The following is an 18,993-nucleotide window of genomic DNA, read 5'->3' on the forward strand; positions in this document are numbered from 1 at the left end:
TGCCGAGGGAGGACAGAAACACTGAGCCTTTACATGGCTTTTTATGGTCCCTTCACAGGGCTGTTTTATTTACCTGCTGCATGGATGAGGCCTAAGAAAAACCCAGATCCACCATATAATTTGGAGCTAAGTATAGGATGAAAGCCCAGAGATAAAATTAACCAAGTAAACTTAATACGGAGCATTATGCTTACTTTCAAGCGCCTGCATGTCTGTTAGGGAGGCATCACTTGGGAAGGACTATTGGTAAAATAATCAGACTCCATCCTCCCTGGAAATAATAATAATAAAAAAAAAAAGGACCCACTCTGAAGGGGGACCAGTTGTCCCAAATGCCCTTCAACCAAATCAGTGAGCAGAGCTGGTTGTCTGTGTGCATTCAGGTCCCACGTGTAGGGTTATTTTGTGGTTTGCAAATTAAAGTGAGATGTGGGGTGATTTCAAATATGTATTTGCTATTTTATAAACACATCCTGCTTATCTTTCAAAACTGAGGTCCACTTACCAGGTAGATGATGGTAGACAGAGGGCAATGAAGAGGCTTATCCTTTGGCATCTCTGGCAAACTCATGATAAGAAAAGAGATGGTGTAAGTTCACATTAATGGCTATGGGAGGGGCAACACTGACCCTTAAGTTCTTTACGTGCATGATTTCATTGAAGTCTTACAACAACTTTACAAGGCAGATATTATCTCCATTTAAGAGGCTGAGCCTTAGAGGTGCCAAATGACTTACCCACGATTATGCAGGAGGAAGTAACAACAGAGCCGGGATTCAAATTCGGGTTTGCCCGACCCGGGCTCAAGCTCCCTGTATTACTTTATCCTGCAGGGTAGTGGAGCCTACCAAGTGTCAGACCTCAGATCCTGTCGTCTGTTGGAATAGTAAGGAGCCAATCAAGAACACCTTTTACTTCCCTTTGGCATATACAAACAGTTGAGAGATAGACCATATTAGTTAGCCACTGCTGCATAACAAATATTCCCCAAATTTAGCAGCTTCAAGTAAAAAAGATTGATCATCTCACAGTTTCTGAGGGTCAGGAATCTGAGAGCAGATTCACTAGGTGATCACAGGGTCGGGACTCTTAGCAAGGCTTCAGTCAAGAAGCCAGCCAGCCCTCACTCATCCATGTTGGCTGGATGGCTGGAGGCTTCATTCCTGGCCACGTGGGCTTCCCCACAGGAAGGGTCACGATACGGATGCTGACTCCTCCCAGAGCAAATGGTAAGAGACGGAGGGACGGAGAGCTGTGAGTGACCCAAAGTGACATACTATCATTTTTTCCATCTGCTAATGGACACATAGACCACCCCTGAAACAATGTGGCATTATGTAAGAGCAAAAACCAAAATAAACAGGGGATAGGAACTGTTGGGTGCCATTTTGGTTTAAAAGTAAAAAATCCTCATCAAATCATGTGGCATAAGATGTGTGGCCACAGGGGCTTCTTAATCCTTCCCTAAGGCAGCATACTTGGCCACTTGATCAAAGGTGGGGCTGGGGAACCACAGCTCCCCATGCAGGAGCGCCGTAGGCCAAGGAGGCTTCATACATGGAGAACACACATTCAGAACAAGCCATTCTCCAAAGAGCATGGGCAGGGTCCGCAGCATCTCCCAGCTGCCCACCCAGGTTATTCCTCCACTCCCAAGAGGCTGGGAATGCCCTCACTCTAGGATTGTCAGTTCGCAGACTGACCCTCCTGTGAACATATGGCCAGGGGATGGTTTTTCACTAACACCATCCCTGGTCCAGTCAACTCTCTGGGCCACCACTGCCTGCTATAGCTGATGGATGTTTTATGGACCCTCGTGGGCAAGGGATGCTCCTCACTGATACTGGTGTCCCCAGAACCTGAGATGATGCATGACATGTGCCAACATCATCATCATCGCCGCCACCACCACCACCACCACCACCACCATCCATCATTAAGTGCCTAGCGTGTGCCAAGCAGTGTCCAGACTCCTTCACAGGAATAATCTCATTCCATCACTGTAACCCTCTGCAGCAGGTATTTGCTGCTCTCGCCATTTAGTGGAGAAGGCAAGTCAGCCTTAGAGAACTTTACATGCCTGTGGTCACCCAATTATCAGATGGCCGAGGTGGGATTAGAAGCCAGGCATTCTGACTCTACAGTCTTGCTCTTAAACCCCAAGCCAGAGAAGTCAATATATATCTTTTGAAACAGATGAATTTAAAAATAAAGGATGACTTGCAAAAAGGAAAGAGAACCTAAATAAGTAAAGTTCTTGGACCATAGCAAGTCCTAGAAAAAGACCCGCTTTCTCCATGTCTTAGGAACAAAGTTAAGGCTGAGAAAAAAAACTTCTTGCAAAATAAATAATTAGTTTCCAAAAGGTACAAACATGAGTCAGGAAGTGATTTTCTTGTCCACTAAGAGCATCTTCTCTCCGTCCAGTTCACTTCTGCGGATGCCTCCGTGATTGAAACAAGGCTGTGCGTGAGACCTCAGCAGAGCAGGAGTAGGGGCTTCGACCGCCTTAGTGCTCACTGGGGGCCGGCGCAGCGGTCAGTGGAGACAGCCTGCTGGCTACGAGCACCAGGAAATGGGCACGGGTTCATAGTGCGCTTCCCAAGAAGCAGAAGCCCAGAAGTTTGTTTATGTATGAGACAAACACACAAAGACCAGGAGACAAGCTGCTTAGGGTCTTAGTGCCTCCACTCAAATCACTGGCCTGCCTGTCAGCAGCAGCCCATTTGCGTGAACCTCTGGTGTCTCGCCTACTGCTTATGCTCCCTACTGCCACCCCCAGTTGTGTCCCTCTGGCTACACCAACTCATTTTAATGTCCAAAGAAAATCAGAGTTCACCGACAGCCATGAGAGCACCAATTATATGGAAGGCACAGGGCCAGGCTCATGGGGAGACATGGAGAAACCAGGTCTCATGGGGAGATAAAGTGCAGGGGAACATTTACCCTGTGTGGAGTTGGGTTTGGGTTTTTATTTGACTGTCCTCTACGAGCTTGCTTCCGTCTGAATGACACCGAATAAAGGGGTGATTGGCAGGACAGAGTCTGAGAGGCACTGGCCACAGTGCTTTAGTTACTCAGGGGAGGAAGGGAGCACTTGGCCTGGGCTGAGGAAGGAAGCTTTTAGGACGGATATGGGATCTAAGGAATTGGGAAGACACAGTTCAGTGTTTCCCAAACCTCATTCTCACATGATTTGTGCACTATTTGGCTGCAGCCTGTACTATTGTTTATTTCACATTTTTTTTCAGTTGAATCATTTTTTCATATACAAATTAATTCTACCTTAAAGGAAACTTTGTATCACTTTCCATAACATAAGATAAAAATAATGAAAACAAAACAATGGTATTAAACTCTAGCTAGATACTATTGCTGGTGAAGTCTCTGACTGCTACCAGGTCTTCCAGAGGTGCCAAGACACAAGAACACTTAATTCAGACTTTTGCCTTGATATAACCCAAAGATTAATAATGAACAGAATTCTCTGGCAGGAATATGGCAAATCAGTTTTCCCCTGAAGAGCCCTCCTGCCGTAGTATAACTAGATCCCAGGAAGAATCCAATAAACATACTTCTATGATTGCTAGGTTGTAGGAAAATAAGGACCATCTCCCAGGTTGATGGGGGCGGGGAGTGGAAGACAATACTGAAATGGCAATAGATTGGGAATCATTAGTAAATGTGATGGCAGGAGATGGCCTGAGTACCAGCCCTGGGATCAGGATGCTAAACCTTGAACTCTGCAAGAGGAGAGGATTAAACTCGAGACTCCTGATTCTTTGGAATTCAAGTGTGCCCAGCATGGTAACTGCCTCTGGCTTTTGAGAAAAGCAAACATAAATCTTCCCTGACAGAAAGCATCACCAGTGTAGGCTCTCAGGATCCCTACAGATTATGTTCAACCAAATATAAGCTTACAGTAAAAAATTACCAAATGCTTAAGGAAACAAGCTTCATTGAGTGAGATTGGCAGAATTAACCCAATACAGGTTTAGGATCATACGAATTTCCGATATTGGAATTGTAAGATACAAAATACAAAGTATAAAAAGTTTGTAGGAAATACATGTAACTAAAAAATGAGCAGAAAGCCAAATGGGAGACTATAAAAATTTGCAAGGCAGATTGGAAAAAGAACCAAATAGAACTTTGAGAGATGAAAACTGTCATTGAACCTCGGTGGAAGTGTTAGGTAGCAGCTTAGAGAGAGAATGGGGGAACTAAGAGATGGATCTGAAGAAAGACTCCAGAATACACAACAGAGACCGGGAGATAGAAAGCACGAACAATAAGGAAATTATAATGAGAAAGTGTCATATGCACCCAATTAAATTAGTTAATGTAGGTAAAGCACTTAGAATAGTGCCTGGCAATTACTATCAACAAAGCCAGATGTTTCTTTGAAAAGGCTGATGAAAAAAATGTTAAACTTCTGGCAAGATGAACCAAGCAAAAGGGAACTGCCCAAATAAACAAAATCTGGCATCAGAAAAACAAACAGCAGACGTAGCTGAGATTAAGATAGTAAGAGTAAACTACAAGCCTTATGCCAATTAATTAGAAAATATAGTTGAAATAGACAAGCTGGTAGAAAATGTAATTTGCCATAAGTGGCTAAAGGAGAAATAGATAATTTTAATAATCCTATCATCATCAAGAATATAGAAGTTTGAATTAATAGTTTAAAATTAACCCAAAGAGAATGCATCAGTCCTAGAGACCATTACAGGTAAATCCCACCAAGCTTCCAAAGAACAGTTTATTAGAGGAAACATTTCCCTATTTATTCCATAAGACAAACAAAACTTTTGATATTCAAGCCAGACAAGAATAATGCTAGAAAGGAAAAGTACAGGTCAGTTTCACTCCGGAACATTGCTGTAAAAATTGTAAACCAGAGATGACCAGATTCAAAGCAGCAATCTACAAGAAATGTAAGATAGACCAAATGGGGCATAATCTAAAAACGCAAGGGTAATTTAACATGAGAAAAATGTATAAGCACAATTTGTTACATTAACAAGGTAAAGGACAAGATCATATGGTCATCTTAATAGATGCAAAAAATTACTTGACAAAGTTAATACCCATTCATTATTAAAAACTCTTAACAGATAAGAATAGAAAGGAATTCTTCTTCCTACCTAATCACAACCTTTAAATAGAACTCATGCCACATGTCGAATTTACCGAGTATCATAATTCTTCCAAGTGGTAAAGACACCTCAAGACAAATGCTGGGCATAGAAGCCACAGGGCATAAATATGCAAAGAAGTAAAAAGCTAACCTTTTCAAACGATAAGGCTTCTCTCTCACTTACCAACTTAACATTTCCCTGTATGGCCCCGGAAGATGACTGGTTAGCCAGAGACGGGTAAGATTCCTCAAGGGAGGAACAACCTAAGACAGGCACAGTCGCAGGGGGCCATGTGGTGAGAAAATGGGGAGCAGCAGAGGTGAGGCTTAGAACCTCCCCCCTCATGTTCTGAGAGAAATCTTCTGCATACATGGATGTTTATTGCCCTGGTCTAGCTTGGATTAACACATAGTCTACAGGCACACACCTGATCATCTACATTTGCTCTCTTACAACACTAAACTCTTTTTTCTACCTTTATCTCGTATCTACCTACTTCAGCATTTTATTAAAAATAATAATAATAGAGAAATGTGGTATCCACATATAAATCAAGTTTAAAAATCAAATGAATATTCATATTTGAACTGACTGTGTATAGTTCATAATGCATGAACAAAACCGAAAGCTTCTGTGATGACTGCCCTTGCACTGTTCACCATGTAACTTATTCACTATGTAAGAATTTGTGCTCCATGTAAGAATTTGTTCGTTATGCATCAGAAGATTGGAGACTGACGAAAATTAGGCTTGGGGTGGATTAATTATTGTGCATTGAGTATTGACCCCCCTATACAGAAATTTATTGTGGTTAACAACTATTTGATCAATAAATATGAGAGATGCCCTCACAAAATATATATATACATATATATATATATAAACACACTTCCAATTGTAAAATAAATAAGTAACCGGGATGTAATGTATAGCATAAGGAATATAGTCAAAATATTGTAACAACCTGGTATGGTGATACCTGGTACCTAGAATTATCATGTATATAAATGTTGAATCACTGTGTTGTACACCTGAAACTAATGTAATGCAATACTGTTGTCAACTACCCTTCAATAATAAAATAAAAAATAAAATAAAAAAAAAAGAATAGAAAGGAATTACCTACAGCAAGCATCATTCTAAATGGAGATACATTAGAAACATTCCCTTTGAAATTAAGAACCAGACAAGGAGGTCCACCATTCCTGTTTCTATTCAACATTGTCTTGGACATACTAACCAGGACAAGAGAAGAAAAGGAAACAAGAGCCTCTCAGGGTTAGGAAATAAAAGTGTCAGTCTTCCTAGATAACATGATTATCTGCAAAGAGATAGCCCTGAAGATTTTCACACCTGATTATTAGAATTAATAAAAGAGTTTAGCATAGTGGCTAAAAATGAGAGCAATATTCATAAGCCAATAGTATTTAAAATGCAAGCTACAAATGAAAATATTAATTTTTAAAAGATATTATTTACTATAGCAACAAAATAGAAGGTACCTAGGAATAAATATAACAAAAGAGGAGCAAGTTGACAGATAGAAAGTTTTTAATTTTTGAAAAGTATTGCTTTAAACCCTAAATAAATACTGTATTATGGCTATAAATACACAATATGAAGCTATCAATTCTCCAAATTGATCTATAAAGTCAACGTAATTTTAGTCATCATCCCAATAGGTTTGCTGATTGTTTTTTTGTTTTTTTGAGGAATTTGAGAAGTTGATTCCAAAGTGGATATGAAAAAAGAGCAATAGGCCCTGAATAATCCAGAACCGTTCCCAATTGAGTCACTCCTCTTAGAACACAGAAAATAAGTTCAGTGATTATTTTCTCAATCCTCCCAAGGATGGGGGTAACTAGTACCATCCTAGATGCCTAGGAGAGAAGTAATTCTTTACATAGAATCAGTGCTTTAGGACATTAGGGTGAAGAAAGCCTAGCTGGGAGGTGACAGTAGAGAAATCTTTCTGATACTGTCTCAAGATTTATTATGAAGTCACAGTAATTCAGATAGTGTAATATTGATGCGATGATAGACATAGTAATCAATGTGGCAGAACAGACCCCCAATTATTTGCAAACCTGATACATGTAGAGGAGATAAAGCAGTACTGTGAGTAAAGGATGGATGATGCAACAAATCTTGAGACAACTGTCTATCACCCTGGGATGAAAGTGGGGGGAACCCTTACCTCACACCATATACAAAGTTAATTTCAAGCAGATTGAGAATTCAAATGTGGAAGGCAGAAATTTAAAGCTTCAGAAGAAAATATGAGAGAATATTTTGGAATAAGGAAAGATTTTTTTTTAAATGTAAGGCTTAAAAGAGAAGCTTGACACAGTGAGTTGCATTAAAATCCATACTTTCTGTTCATCAAAAGACACTGAAAGAAAAAACAATCCATGAACTGGGACATATATTTGCAGACATATAACCACAAATGATTGGTAGCATATAAGGAATATAAAATTCCTACAAATCAGTAAGAAGAAAGACAATCTAATTCAGTGTTTGGTAATAATGGTAATCTAATAATGGGTAAAAGATACAAGCAGGACTTTCACAGAAGATAAAATGTATGTGGTGGGTAAACACATGGAACAATAATCAACAATTACCAATTAGTAGTTAGCTATCAATTTGATAAAGAACCTGAATGAAGTGTACTATTTTACACCCTCTAGATCTGCATTGTGCAGGAGTTAGGAGCATAGACTTCAGAACCAGACTGACTGGTTGCCAACCTGGCTCCTCCAAGCCTTGGGTAGGCAACAACTTCTCTGTGCCTCAGTTTCCTCTATGTAAAATGAGACACTAACCCAGTAAAACTTCATTGAAAACTGGTTTCCCATTATCCACCCAGCCCCTGTCTTCATTCCATCAGCCCCAAAATAGTACCACCTAATATCTTAAACAATTGTGGTTTTTGGACCTCATTTATAAAATTATGGCAGATTTTTACCATAATACCTAATTTGTAAGGTTGTTGTATTATGTGAAAATTAGTATCTGTAAAACATAGAACAGTGCCTGACACATAGTATTATGTAAGAATTAGCCATAGTATTATAGACAAGTCTGACATTAACAAGTGATGACAAAATGTGGAGTAATGGGAACTTGACTGCTGTTAGGGTTCAGGGGTGGGGTGTCAATTATGACAATGAATCCCTGGAAAACAATTTAGCATTATCCTGCAAAGTGAGTGTTTTAGTCCATTCTGGCAGCTGTAACAAAAAAACATAGACTGGCAGGCTTATAAACAGAATAAGTTTATTTCTCACAGTTTTGAGGCTGTAAAGTCCAAGATCGAGGCACAGGCAGATTCAGTGTCTGGTAAGAGCCTGCTTCAGACTCATAGGTGGCTGTCTTTTTGCTGTGCCCTCAAATGGTGGAAGTGGTGACTCTGAGGTCTCTTTTATGAGGCCACTAAGACTATTTGTCAATCTAATCATCTCCCTAAGGCCCCATGTCCAAACACCAGCACATAGGGGGAATAGGTTTCAACATATGAATTTTAGGGAGACATTTAGTCTCTGGGAGTTAAACACAAATATTCATATGCACATTCCCTATAATCTAGCAATTCCATTCTTAAATTTATTCTCATGGTTATCACATTTTAGTGGGTATAGAATTGACTGGAGGACTTGTTAAAATACAGATTACTGGGTCCCGCTCTGAGTTCCTGATTCAGTAGGTCTGGAGTGGGGCCCAAGGATTTGCCTTTCTAACAAATTCCTGGGTGATGTGACGCTGGTCCAGAGACCACAATTTAGAATGATTGGTTTAGAGAAATTCTTGAAAGTGGTCACCAAGGGACTTGAACATGAATGTTCATAGCAGCACTGCTCATAACAGCAAAAAACTAAAAATCCAACCCAAATGTCTGTCAACAGGAGATGTACAATAAACTCCGGTAGTGCCACACAATGGAATGTTACACAGCAGTGAAAATGGATGGCCTACATTATGTGCAACAACAGAGATGAATATTAGTGACTTAATTTTGAATGAAATAAGAAGCAAATTCCAGAAAACTTCTTCAGTTTGAAAACAAGCAAATAAACGAATCATTGATTAAATATATATGCACATATGTGGTAAACCTATTTTAAGAAAATCAAGAGGAAGACAAATACAAAATCTGTGATGGTGTTTGTTCTGGAGGTTGGCAGAGAATCTTGGGGGGGAAATTCCTATAGCATCGGTAGTATTTTTGTTCTAAAGTTATGTGGTGAATTCACAGGTGTTCATTTTATTATGCTGCTTTATAATTTATTACACAGTATTTGCATGTGTCAATATTAAATAATTTTTTATAAAAGAGCATTGAAAAGAATAACTTTCTCACTGCAATTCATCGGTACTTAATGTAATGGAAAACACTTTGTAGCCAAAGGAAAAAATTAAACACTTCTTTGGAGGTAGGTGTAGAAGGAAGTTTTCTTCATTTTTTTGGAGACATTCTCACTTTGATCCAGATGTGGGTATTAGAGGAACTTGAACACTCCAGTTATCACTAACTTGATCTCTTCTAGCTTAGAACAGTCCCATAACATTCATTCTTTCTTTCTGGGAAATGCTCAGTTTCTCAGATTTCTCTCCCTAAACGATGCCTGGGTGCAGGGGAAGTTTTCACGTCTCATGGGCACAGTGGTGAGAGCCTATGGTTATTAAATATGGTGTGACTGCTCTGGCTTTGACCTTGAGCATCCAGCTTGCCCATGGGCATTGGCCTCTGTCCTTGCTGAAATGGCTGGTGGTGTCACTGGGCCTGCCTGCTCTTAAGCCATGAGCTGACATCTGCTGTTGCTGCTGATTCTCAGCTTTGCTATTTGCTCTGGTCATAAGGTCACTGCTCTTGAGGTCTCGTCCTGAGCCAGGCTTCTGTCAGGACCACTGGTCCTCTTAGCATCTGCTTCCCCCGGGGGGACATGAGGGATTTCCCACTGTGGGGAGCCAGTAGAACCATTTCAGAACCTATACGGACTTCCCTCCACCCTCCTGCACTTCTTCCTCCTCACCACGTTGGATGTTTCTGGAAGCAGAAGGTCAGCCCATATGTTCTTGGGACGGGCCCTCAACCTGTCTGGAGTTTCTGTCTTCTTCCCATCACACCAGACCTTGGACAGAGCCCCAGGACACCCAGGCAGCATCTGTTCTGCCCCCTCCGCCCTCCCCAGTGTCTCCTTTCCTCTTCCTTCTCAGAAACATTCATCACTTCCTCCCTAGGAGAGAGCGGCCCAGCAGGCAGCTGAGTACACGAATCTGGAGCTTTGGCAGAGATCTGGCCAGAGACATAAATCTGGGAGTTGTCAGGATTTAAGAACCATAATTCTGATGACAGTGGTTTGCAAAAATATATGCCATTGAGTCATTGGAGCCATTTTCAGTTTCTGGAAAGCGCACCAAAAAACATATTACCAGCATCTATTAAATGACTACTGATTTGCCTGTTATTCTTCAACTTGGAGGCCCTTTAATTGGTTATACTCAAAAAACAGTTGGGAAAATAAAAACATTTCTCATTTTGAGACACTTTTGCTGATGTATTAAAGTAAACAGATTTTATCCTATCACATGCCTTATACTCATTTTCACAAACACCTATAGAGACTTGAATATTGCTCAGGGAAATCTCTGCCATGAAACCTACTCGTCAAAGCCAGTGTTCATTATCAAATTAATCAACCAACTCAGACTTTGGTTCTGTCGAGAGTCTAACTTTTGTTTTGGTTCAAAATGACATGTTACTGTCCACTTTCTTGAGAATTCTGGTTCTTCTGAATTTTAATTCTAACAAGGGTATATGGCTACAGCGGGGACCTGGACCACGCATTGGCCTCCTGTTTGAAACCAGGGGCTGCAGCCTCTGTTTCTTTCTGTTTTCCTCTGGGCCTGGCCTCCCAGGGCTCTCCCTCGGAGCCATGTGCCTGGGTCAAGAGCCTGGGGATGGAAGAGGTCAGGTCATCAGTTAATTGCTATCAATCTTGCCACCCAAATTCTGAATAACCCAACGCGGGTTAAAATATCCCAATTCTAAAGCTCGATTTCATACTTAACAGGAATATCCCTGTGACAAGGCAGTTTCTCCTGCAGGCTTTGCTTAAAGAAGGCTGTGTCCACACCAGCGTTATTTGTCCTGGAGGGTTTTTGCATCCCTTAGGCAATGTGCCATTGTGGGATTAAGGGTAACTAAGAGGTTTGTCTTTCTGCAGCAAAGTGGGAGGAAAACAATTGTGAAAAGAGAGGTAGACCTATATGAGCAAAGAGAACATGTGTTACTTGAAAATTTGAGAACTGATGCCCTTTAAACTTTTGTGCCTGTGTGTGTCCCCTGGGAGGGTCAAGGTCCCCTCAGTGGTGTGCAGTCCTACTTGGAAGAAGTTGCTACTCTGCTCTACTGACCACTTTTCTTTTTTTAGCAGCACCATCTCTACATACTTCCTTTATTTCTGTACCTATTCTCTGTCTTCTCATAGAATGTAAGAGGCTCAGAAGCAGCCACCCGGATGCCATGTTCCCTGCCGTGCCCCGAGAGCCCAGGACACTGCCTGGCACGTGGTGGGATGTTCAGTAGATGGTTGTTGAATGAAAAAATAAGTAATCCGCAGTGTAGCTCCCTGCTGTTAGTGCCACTAATAAGAAGGTGAGCAGGTTTCCTAGCTCTGCTAAGGAAAACAGTTAAATCTCTCCAATATAATCTCCAGAAACTGCTCTGTGCCTCTGGCCCATGCCCAGAAACCCTCAAACTCGCTGCTCCAATGCAAGAAGAGTCCTTGCCCTCCCTTAAGGTAGACGGGGATGGAGGCGAGGGGTAGCTCTGGATATTGGACTGCTAACACTAAAGCTGTTTTCTTCCAGCTTTATTAACTTTTAAGCCATTTCCTGCTTGGCTATCATGGCCAAACCCACCTCTTGGCAGACACTGAAGTCTGAGTTTTTGAATTAGATTCCTGAACAGTGATTTAAACAGATTTGGGACCTCACAAGAGATTCCAAAATACTAACAAATCCAGACTATATCAAAGGGATTGTGCCTGGTGGAGGGAGGCCAGGCAGGGCTCATCCTGCCGGTGTCTTGGCCTCATCTCCGGGGAAGGCGCCGTCTGCCCTGGGCAGGGAATTCCAAGCTGGGATGGCACCAGGGCTGTGGCCGAGGTTTGCCGTCATCACCCTCAGCATGTGGGCCAGAGCTGGCAGAACACAGGATGAAGTTGCTCAAGCCTTCGGCACTTGGTCATGCCTGTGGGTCAGTCGTCTTCCTCGCTGACGTGCGGAGGGAGGCATTACCATCAACATTTTCACAAGCCCAGTTTCCACCCAGAGAAACTGAGGAAGAGAAAGGCCAGGATTGATGTCCTCGAGCCCACCCCCTTCAAGAGAGCAGCAAGGTAAACACCAGCCTCCCAGCTTGGTCCCCACCGGATCCCAGCCCCCCACACTGGGCCACATTCATTCAGACTGTTTGTCAACCAGTGCTGAGTCTTCCTAATGAAGGGCTCTCTGAACTCACCAATGAAAGGAGCTTTCTGTGTGTATCAGTCTGAACTGTAAAAAACGTCGACCTCCTCCATTCCTGTCTGTCCATTAAAAGCTCAGTGTTGACTCAAAAAAACCCAAAAAACCCAAACCAAACAAACAAACACAAAACTGACTGTGTTCCCAACCCACTAAAGCAGTCAGGGACCCTGTGCTCCCGTATCATCCAGCATACCTGAATTCAAATCCACGGGTGCATTCAGCCAACTTTTTCTTTTGGGGGCCAGGGAGGACAGTATGTACCTAAGCGATTTATTGTTGAGAGAAAAGATTACCAGTGCCCTGAGGGAGTTGTTTTTGCATTTCTCTGGGGCAATGTGGAGTCCACACCACCAGATTTAGAGTCTATAAAGTGAGGCTTTGCACCCCGCCAAGGAAGGGGCCACTCACACCCTTGGCCAGGGCGGAGCTCTCCATTCTAGAGTCTGCAAATCTCACTCTATGTCCAGCAGAGTGGCCCAAGGCTTCTCCAGGATGACAAATCGCACAGAAGCCTGTTGATCCACAGAGCTGAATGTTTCCCTTATTGCTTCAAGCAAAAGCCTGATGCTTTTCATAGACCAGTGAAACACTGAACATTGTGTCTTATTCTCCGTCCCAAGTCAGCCACAGGGCCTCACCTCGGCAATGAAGACTCAACCTTCCTCCACCAGACAAGGGGGGAAGTGGACCTATTGACCGGGGGGCTGACAGCATGTTGTGTCTGTCAGATAGAGGATGGCCCGCTCCAGCCAAACCCAGATGTCACAGCTGCTATTGCAGCCTGAGTGACACGGTGAGCATCAGCAACGGCTCCTGAATGAATGAGTCAATGGGTTACCACAGTGAATGGAGCACAGCATGAATCCTGAGCTGCTGTTTGACCAAACAACATGATGAAATGGGTAAATGTGTCATTAGCTTCCCAGAGCTTTCTAGTTTGTGTGCTTTCTCCTTGTTGACAATACCCAAGAAACTAGTCCCCTTGACACCTGATCACAACCTACCCTTGGGGAAGGGGGAGAAACCCTTCCACATCAAATTCTGCAAGCTGAAGAGCTAAGTATATCCTTTTCAGGTACACTTGCATCTAAAAGGGATCAAGTCTTTAAGATAAGGGATGAATCTCTGTGGGATTTTAGCCCCCAGCCAGATTGCACGGGACAGGGGCATGGGCCAAGATTTGGAGAGTTGCGTCACAGAAATCTCAGAAGCCACTCATGTACTTTGCGTTTGCACAGTCAGGCTGGCTGGTGGGATGTCATGTGCCACTGACTCAGCCTCTGGGCTGGGCTGGGCAGCAGGGGAGATTGGTGGGGAGGGCTGTTCTCTGTGGGGAGGCTCTTCAAGCAGGCCAGATAAAACCACAAGCTTTGCTTTCATAGATATTTACGGAGCATGTGTCAGAGGCAAGGGGGGTTACAAAGATGAATAAAACCTTGGCTTCAGGGAGCTCCCGATATCCTCCAAGGAGGCAGGGAGACACCACAGCTGGGAACACACTGGGCTCAGCCCTTTAGCTCTAGTGGGATGGGGTGAGATGGCCCCAATGCTGGGAGGAGATCCAACCAGGCAGGTGGACAGGGCAGGAGTCTTCGATCTGGGGGTGCATACACATGTCCCCAGGATGAATCAAATCTTCATAAGTCTTCCTCTAAAAACAGTAGGAGAAGGAAACACCTTCCCAGTAACTCTTCTCCCATTTACAAAAGAAAGGCAGCTCCTTATTCATCCCAAATCTTATTATGAAATATTTTCTGAGGTGAAAAAAAAAAAATCTCATTAGCCCCAGGGTCCCAAGCACACTGGTTTTTCCCTTTGTGCATACACAGTATTAGAGTGAGTCTGGCCGTGCTGGGGGTTCCTAATTCTGGAGCAGCACACCTTAGCGGACGGATGGAAGTTAACACTCCCGGGCATGAGAAACTGGGCCTACCCAGGAGATGCTCTGAGAAAGCACAGCATCCCTTGTGTTGTCCAACCAAAAATACATAACTGAATCTAATCCAGAGGAGAGAACAGACAAACCCAGGCTGAATGGTATTTTACAAAGCAACTGGCCTGTGGTCTTCAGCAAGCATCAAGTTCATGAAAGACCAAGGCTGAAGGTGAGTTCTGGCATATGCAGACACGCTGGCGAAGGGCAATGTGTGGTGCTGAATTCGATTCTGGGGTAAAAAACATCTGTAAAGGACATTATTGGGACAATATTCAACATTGGAATATGGACTGTGGGTTAAACAATAGTCTTGTTTTAACATCAAGTTTTGTGATTCTCTAAGCCTCTTGTAGCTACGTCTCTAAGCCTCTTGCAGCTACGGCAGAGAATGTCTTTTAGGATATTTGACACCTAAGGGTGCAGGGTCTCGAGGCATAGTATCTCCACACTTGTCAAGTGATTCTAAACCAGTACACAATGTATGCAAATACAGAGACAACGATGAAGCAAATGGGGCAAAATATAAACAAATCAATAAAAATAAATCGTTTAAAAAAAAGAACATGTTACTGATGCTGCCTCTTTTAAGTGTAACTAGAAAGTTTTCTAAATCTTTTATCAAAAAATGTCAAGATGTATGGATTTACATTCACGGATAAAAATTTAACAAAATTTTTTTATAGTCAGTGTGCTTATTCAGTCAATGTTATCAAAGTGTATCATGAATTATCTTTCCCAGTTATAACCAGTCTTCATCTTATTTATTTTTGCAAAGTGTTTAATGTTATACCTACCATTGAAAATATATTATTTTAATTCTATGATGAAAATAAATTAGTACCCAGTTTTTCAAAATTCCTTAAGGGTGTCCACAAACAAAACTGTGCAGCCCACTGAAATAGGGCATGAATTTGACTCTGGTAACAGGAGGGGGCAGTCAGCAATGGAGACATCCCTGGCGAGGCAGCAGGGTGCTCCGGCCAACAGGCAGGCCAGGGGTCAGACATCCAAACCAGCTCCCTCCATGTGGAATGGCAGGAGCCAGGCTCCACGAAGGATCCCTGTGCACAACGCTAGTTCCAGGGTGGAACTGGGAGATAATGCAGCTTCCCAGAGGGGCTCTTGGGCCCAGGGAGCTGGACGGAGGTCCAAGAGGACTCTTAGGAATAAGGCCCAAGGTGAGGGGTGGACCTAGTAGAGGATGAGTTGACGCCTAGTGGAATAGTGTGTGCTCCACGTGGTGTGCTGGTCCTGCTGGGTTCCTAAGGTCTAAAGGAACCAGTTCTATTGGACCCATGTCAAGAACCTCTACCCTAGGGGCTGGGGCTTGCTGAGTGTTCAGGTGGGCACAGGTGGGCACCAGAGGACTCAAGAGGCTAAGAACCAGGCGGTGCCTGGTGGAAATGACCATCACGGCGATCATAGGTCTATTCCTCATGGTGCATAGAGCCCTCCAAAGAAGAAAGAACAGGCCCATTTCAGAGAAGCAGAAACTGAGGCTGGGGTTATGGAGGCCATCATGGAGCTGAATTTTGATTCCAAAACTCTGAGGCTCTTTCCAGCAAACCAAGTTGCTGTGGGTTCCTTCAATCTCATCATGACCCCCTACCTACTGCCCCCTCTCCCAGCCTCATTCCCGGTCCTGCTAAATACATTTTGGGGCCAACTCACCTAAATGCACTATTTTACCCTGCATCACAGAGGTGCCTTTGAGTTGGAGATTGAATCTGGTGGTTATCAGCTCTGGAGTAGCGTGTGTTGCAAAAAGAGAAGACGCTGAGAAGTCTTCCCAGGAAGCCAGGAGGTGCTGAGGCTCCGAGAAGGATCAGCAGGTGAGATCCTAACGGTCACTCACCAGCACCCCTCAGGGTGGAGGGTACCCTGTCTGCAGCCTGGTCCCCTGCTTCCGGGGTGGGGCGCCTCCCGCTCCCTAAAATGCAACTTGCAGACTTCTCCTTCTGGGTCCTTAAACACAACATAGCACAACCAACAGGCTCAAGTCCTGCAGCAGGAGGACGGTGGCCCCACCCCTCGGTCCTGGACCACCCTAGATGGTTTGTGTGGTCTCTAACCCAGGAGAAAGTGGACATGAGCAGCATCACCTGGGAGCTTGTTAGAAATGCAAATTAGTAGGCCGCACTTCTGACCTCTGGTATCAGCAACTCAGGAGTGGGGGGGCCCAGACCAATGTCTTAATCTGAACCAGCCAACCCTCCAGGCAAATCTGATACACACTTGCTTTGGAAACCTGTTGCCTTGTGTACATAACGAGTATTATCAGTGTTCTTAATCCAGGGGTTGTTTTGAGGATTAAATGAGATAGTGCTGGAGTTCCTGAATACAGGGCACATGTCACTGTTACCTTACCAGTCACTGGGTTAAGAGGACAGGCCGCTCCAGGAGAGAGGACCCTTCTGGCACTCTGGCACGTACCCTACCTGTTTCCTTCTTCCTGCATCTGGGCCCGTCTCAGGCTTCCAAATCCCCTGTGCGTCACGGCTGTCCTTTAGGCTAACCCTGAGTCACTCGGGTGCACCCTGGCTCCAAATCCTGTGCCCCGGGGGCAGCATCGCATAGCCTCTGCTGTTTGCATTGTTGAGGAATGTCACTGCCCCCAGATACTTAAGCCAACTGCCCCTGAACCCTGCCATAGACTCCCCTGGTGCCGCCCCACTCCCCTTCCCCAGGATGGGCTCCAACAGGATGCAACTCCATTTCCTCCCCCTCCTCCATCCTCCACCAGCTCAGGTAGACAACATTGTAGCTGGGGGCAGGGGCTGTGGGAGGGGTATAGAGGAGCTTCTCCTTGAACAATAACCTAGTCCCAAGCACCCCTCTAAATCCGCTGCGTTTAACCCATTCTCCCCCACCTAGGTTTCCTTCACTCTGTTTCCAAGTGAAGATGGTCTTTTTCTTTTTTTACATTGGAGTAAATCTGCATCTTTTTTTCCATCTAGCAAGCTCAACAGACGACGTTGTTACCGTTCGGTCTGTCAACAAACATTACTGATGATGCAGTAATACTAATCAAATGTATCAGCAAGAAAAGGAAGTCAGTTCAGATTATCTTCTCTGTCCTGTTTCTTTCTCCTTTATAGTTTCAACCCCTTGGCTTTAGGTCAGGTATCAGCTCCTACTTTGTAGCCATAGGACAAGACGTCACCTGGGAGATCTTTGGAAATGCAGGATGTCCCCATCCCAGACCCACAGACGCAGCACATCTGTCAAGGGCGTGGCGCCCCCAGTGATTCACAGGCCCTGCTCTGCTGTTTGAGAACCCACCTGAGGGCAGTTTACTAATAAAGGTCTCCTGGAGCTGGCTTAAAATATGAATTTCCGAAGGACTTATTGAGCTGGGGGTAGAAGCCATGAATTTGAGCTTTTAAAGCCATCTCCCCCTGACTGCTGTGATGAGTAAAGTTGGAATCAGGTCTAGGATAAGGATCTGAAAACAAGCCATTTCACCCTAGCCGGGAGCTTTGGGGCATTAGTCTTCAGGTTCTGTTGAATGAATGGAATTTATGGCATCTGGGCGTGGGCACTGCAATTCCTCTTCTTAAAAATGTATTTTTTTATTTTTTAATTCCAGCAGTTCAGAAGGAAATGAAGCAAAAAATATAAGTTTTCCTGTTGCTAACATCTGGTACCTGAGATCAGGGCACGATTGCTTAACCCAGTGAAGTGGGGATTATGGGGCCAAACTCCAGGATTAAAGGGGATGAGCCCTGGGTGGATGGACACAGGCTTGGTGACCAGGGGTCCTTTGACATCCTGGGGGTGCAACACCTCATATAATTGTGCAGCCCCAGCCCCTCAGTGCTGCGTCCAGTCAGGAGAGGCAGATCGCAAGCTCAGCCTTTTCCCCCAAACTGCCAAAGCCACGGAGGCTGCCAAGCTCCCTGCCAACTCCCTTGGGCAGCCCCCAGAGCCCACCCTCTAGGGTCCCCTGGACAAGGGTACAATCTACAGCACGAGCCGCCTCTGGCCCCCCCAAATAAGGAGGGCCACTTTTTTTTTAAGCCAACACATTAAATATTTGCCAGAACAATCCCATGTGTGGTTCTAAAATTGCTGGCCACACAAGGGACTGTTTACTTCTCATAACAAGAAAATCTTAGGCTGTGCCTTCATCTCAGAAAACAGAGTAACAAATAAAGTAAAACAGTTTTTAAAAATTGCTTATTGCATGCACCCCTTCTCCCTCCACGGGGGAAACAGAATACAAACCAATTTTGCCAGCGCTCAAGGCTCCCCGCGTGTCCCGGGCCGCCTGCAGCTGCAGCCCTGTAACTTTAAACCTGGCCTGAGGTCATCATTTGCGCTCTAGCCAAACAGAGGCCGAGGGCGGTCCTAGTGAGCCCCCGGACCGGGACCACCTTA

General features: G+C 44.1%; 1 long non-coding RNA gene across 1 annotated transcript; it reads right to left on the reverse strand.

Annotated features, from left to right (window-relative positions):
• Positions 1 to 13,282: 13,282 nt before the first annotated feature.
• LOC118932083 (uncharacterized) lies at positions 13,283 to 18,971 on the reverse strand. The gene is made up of 3 exons (XR_005032606.2): positions 18,841 to 18,971; positions 16,285 to 16,578; positions 13,283 to 14,858 (listed from the first exon to the last, which is right to left on the reverse strand). It is a non-coding gene; the product is annotated as an uncharacterized LOC118932083 (long non-coding RNA).
• Positions 18,972 to 18,993: the final 22 nt, after the last annotated feature.

The sequence above is a fragment of the Manis pentadactyla genome, chromosome 4 (assembly GCF_030020395.1).
Source record: "Manis pentadactyla isolate mManPen7 chromosome 4, mManPen7.hap1, whole genome shotgun sequence".
Taxonomy (NCBI): domain Eukaryota; kingdom Metazoa; phylum Chordata; class Mammalia; order Pholidota; family Manidae; genus Manis; species Manis pentadactyla.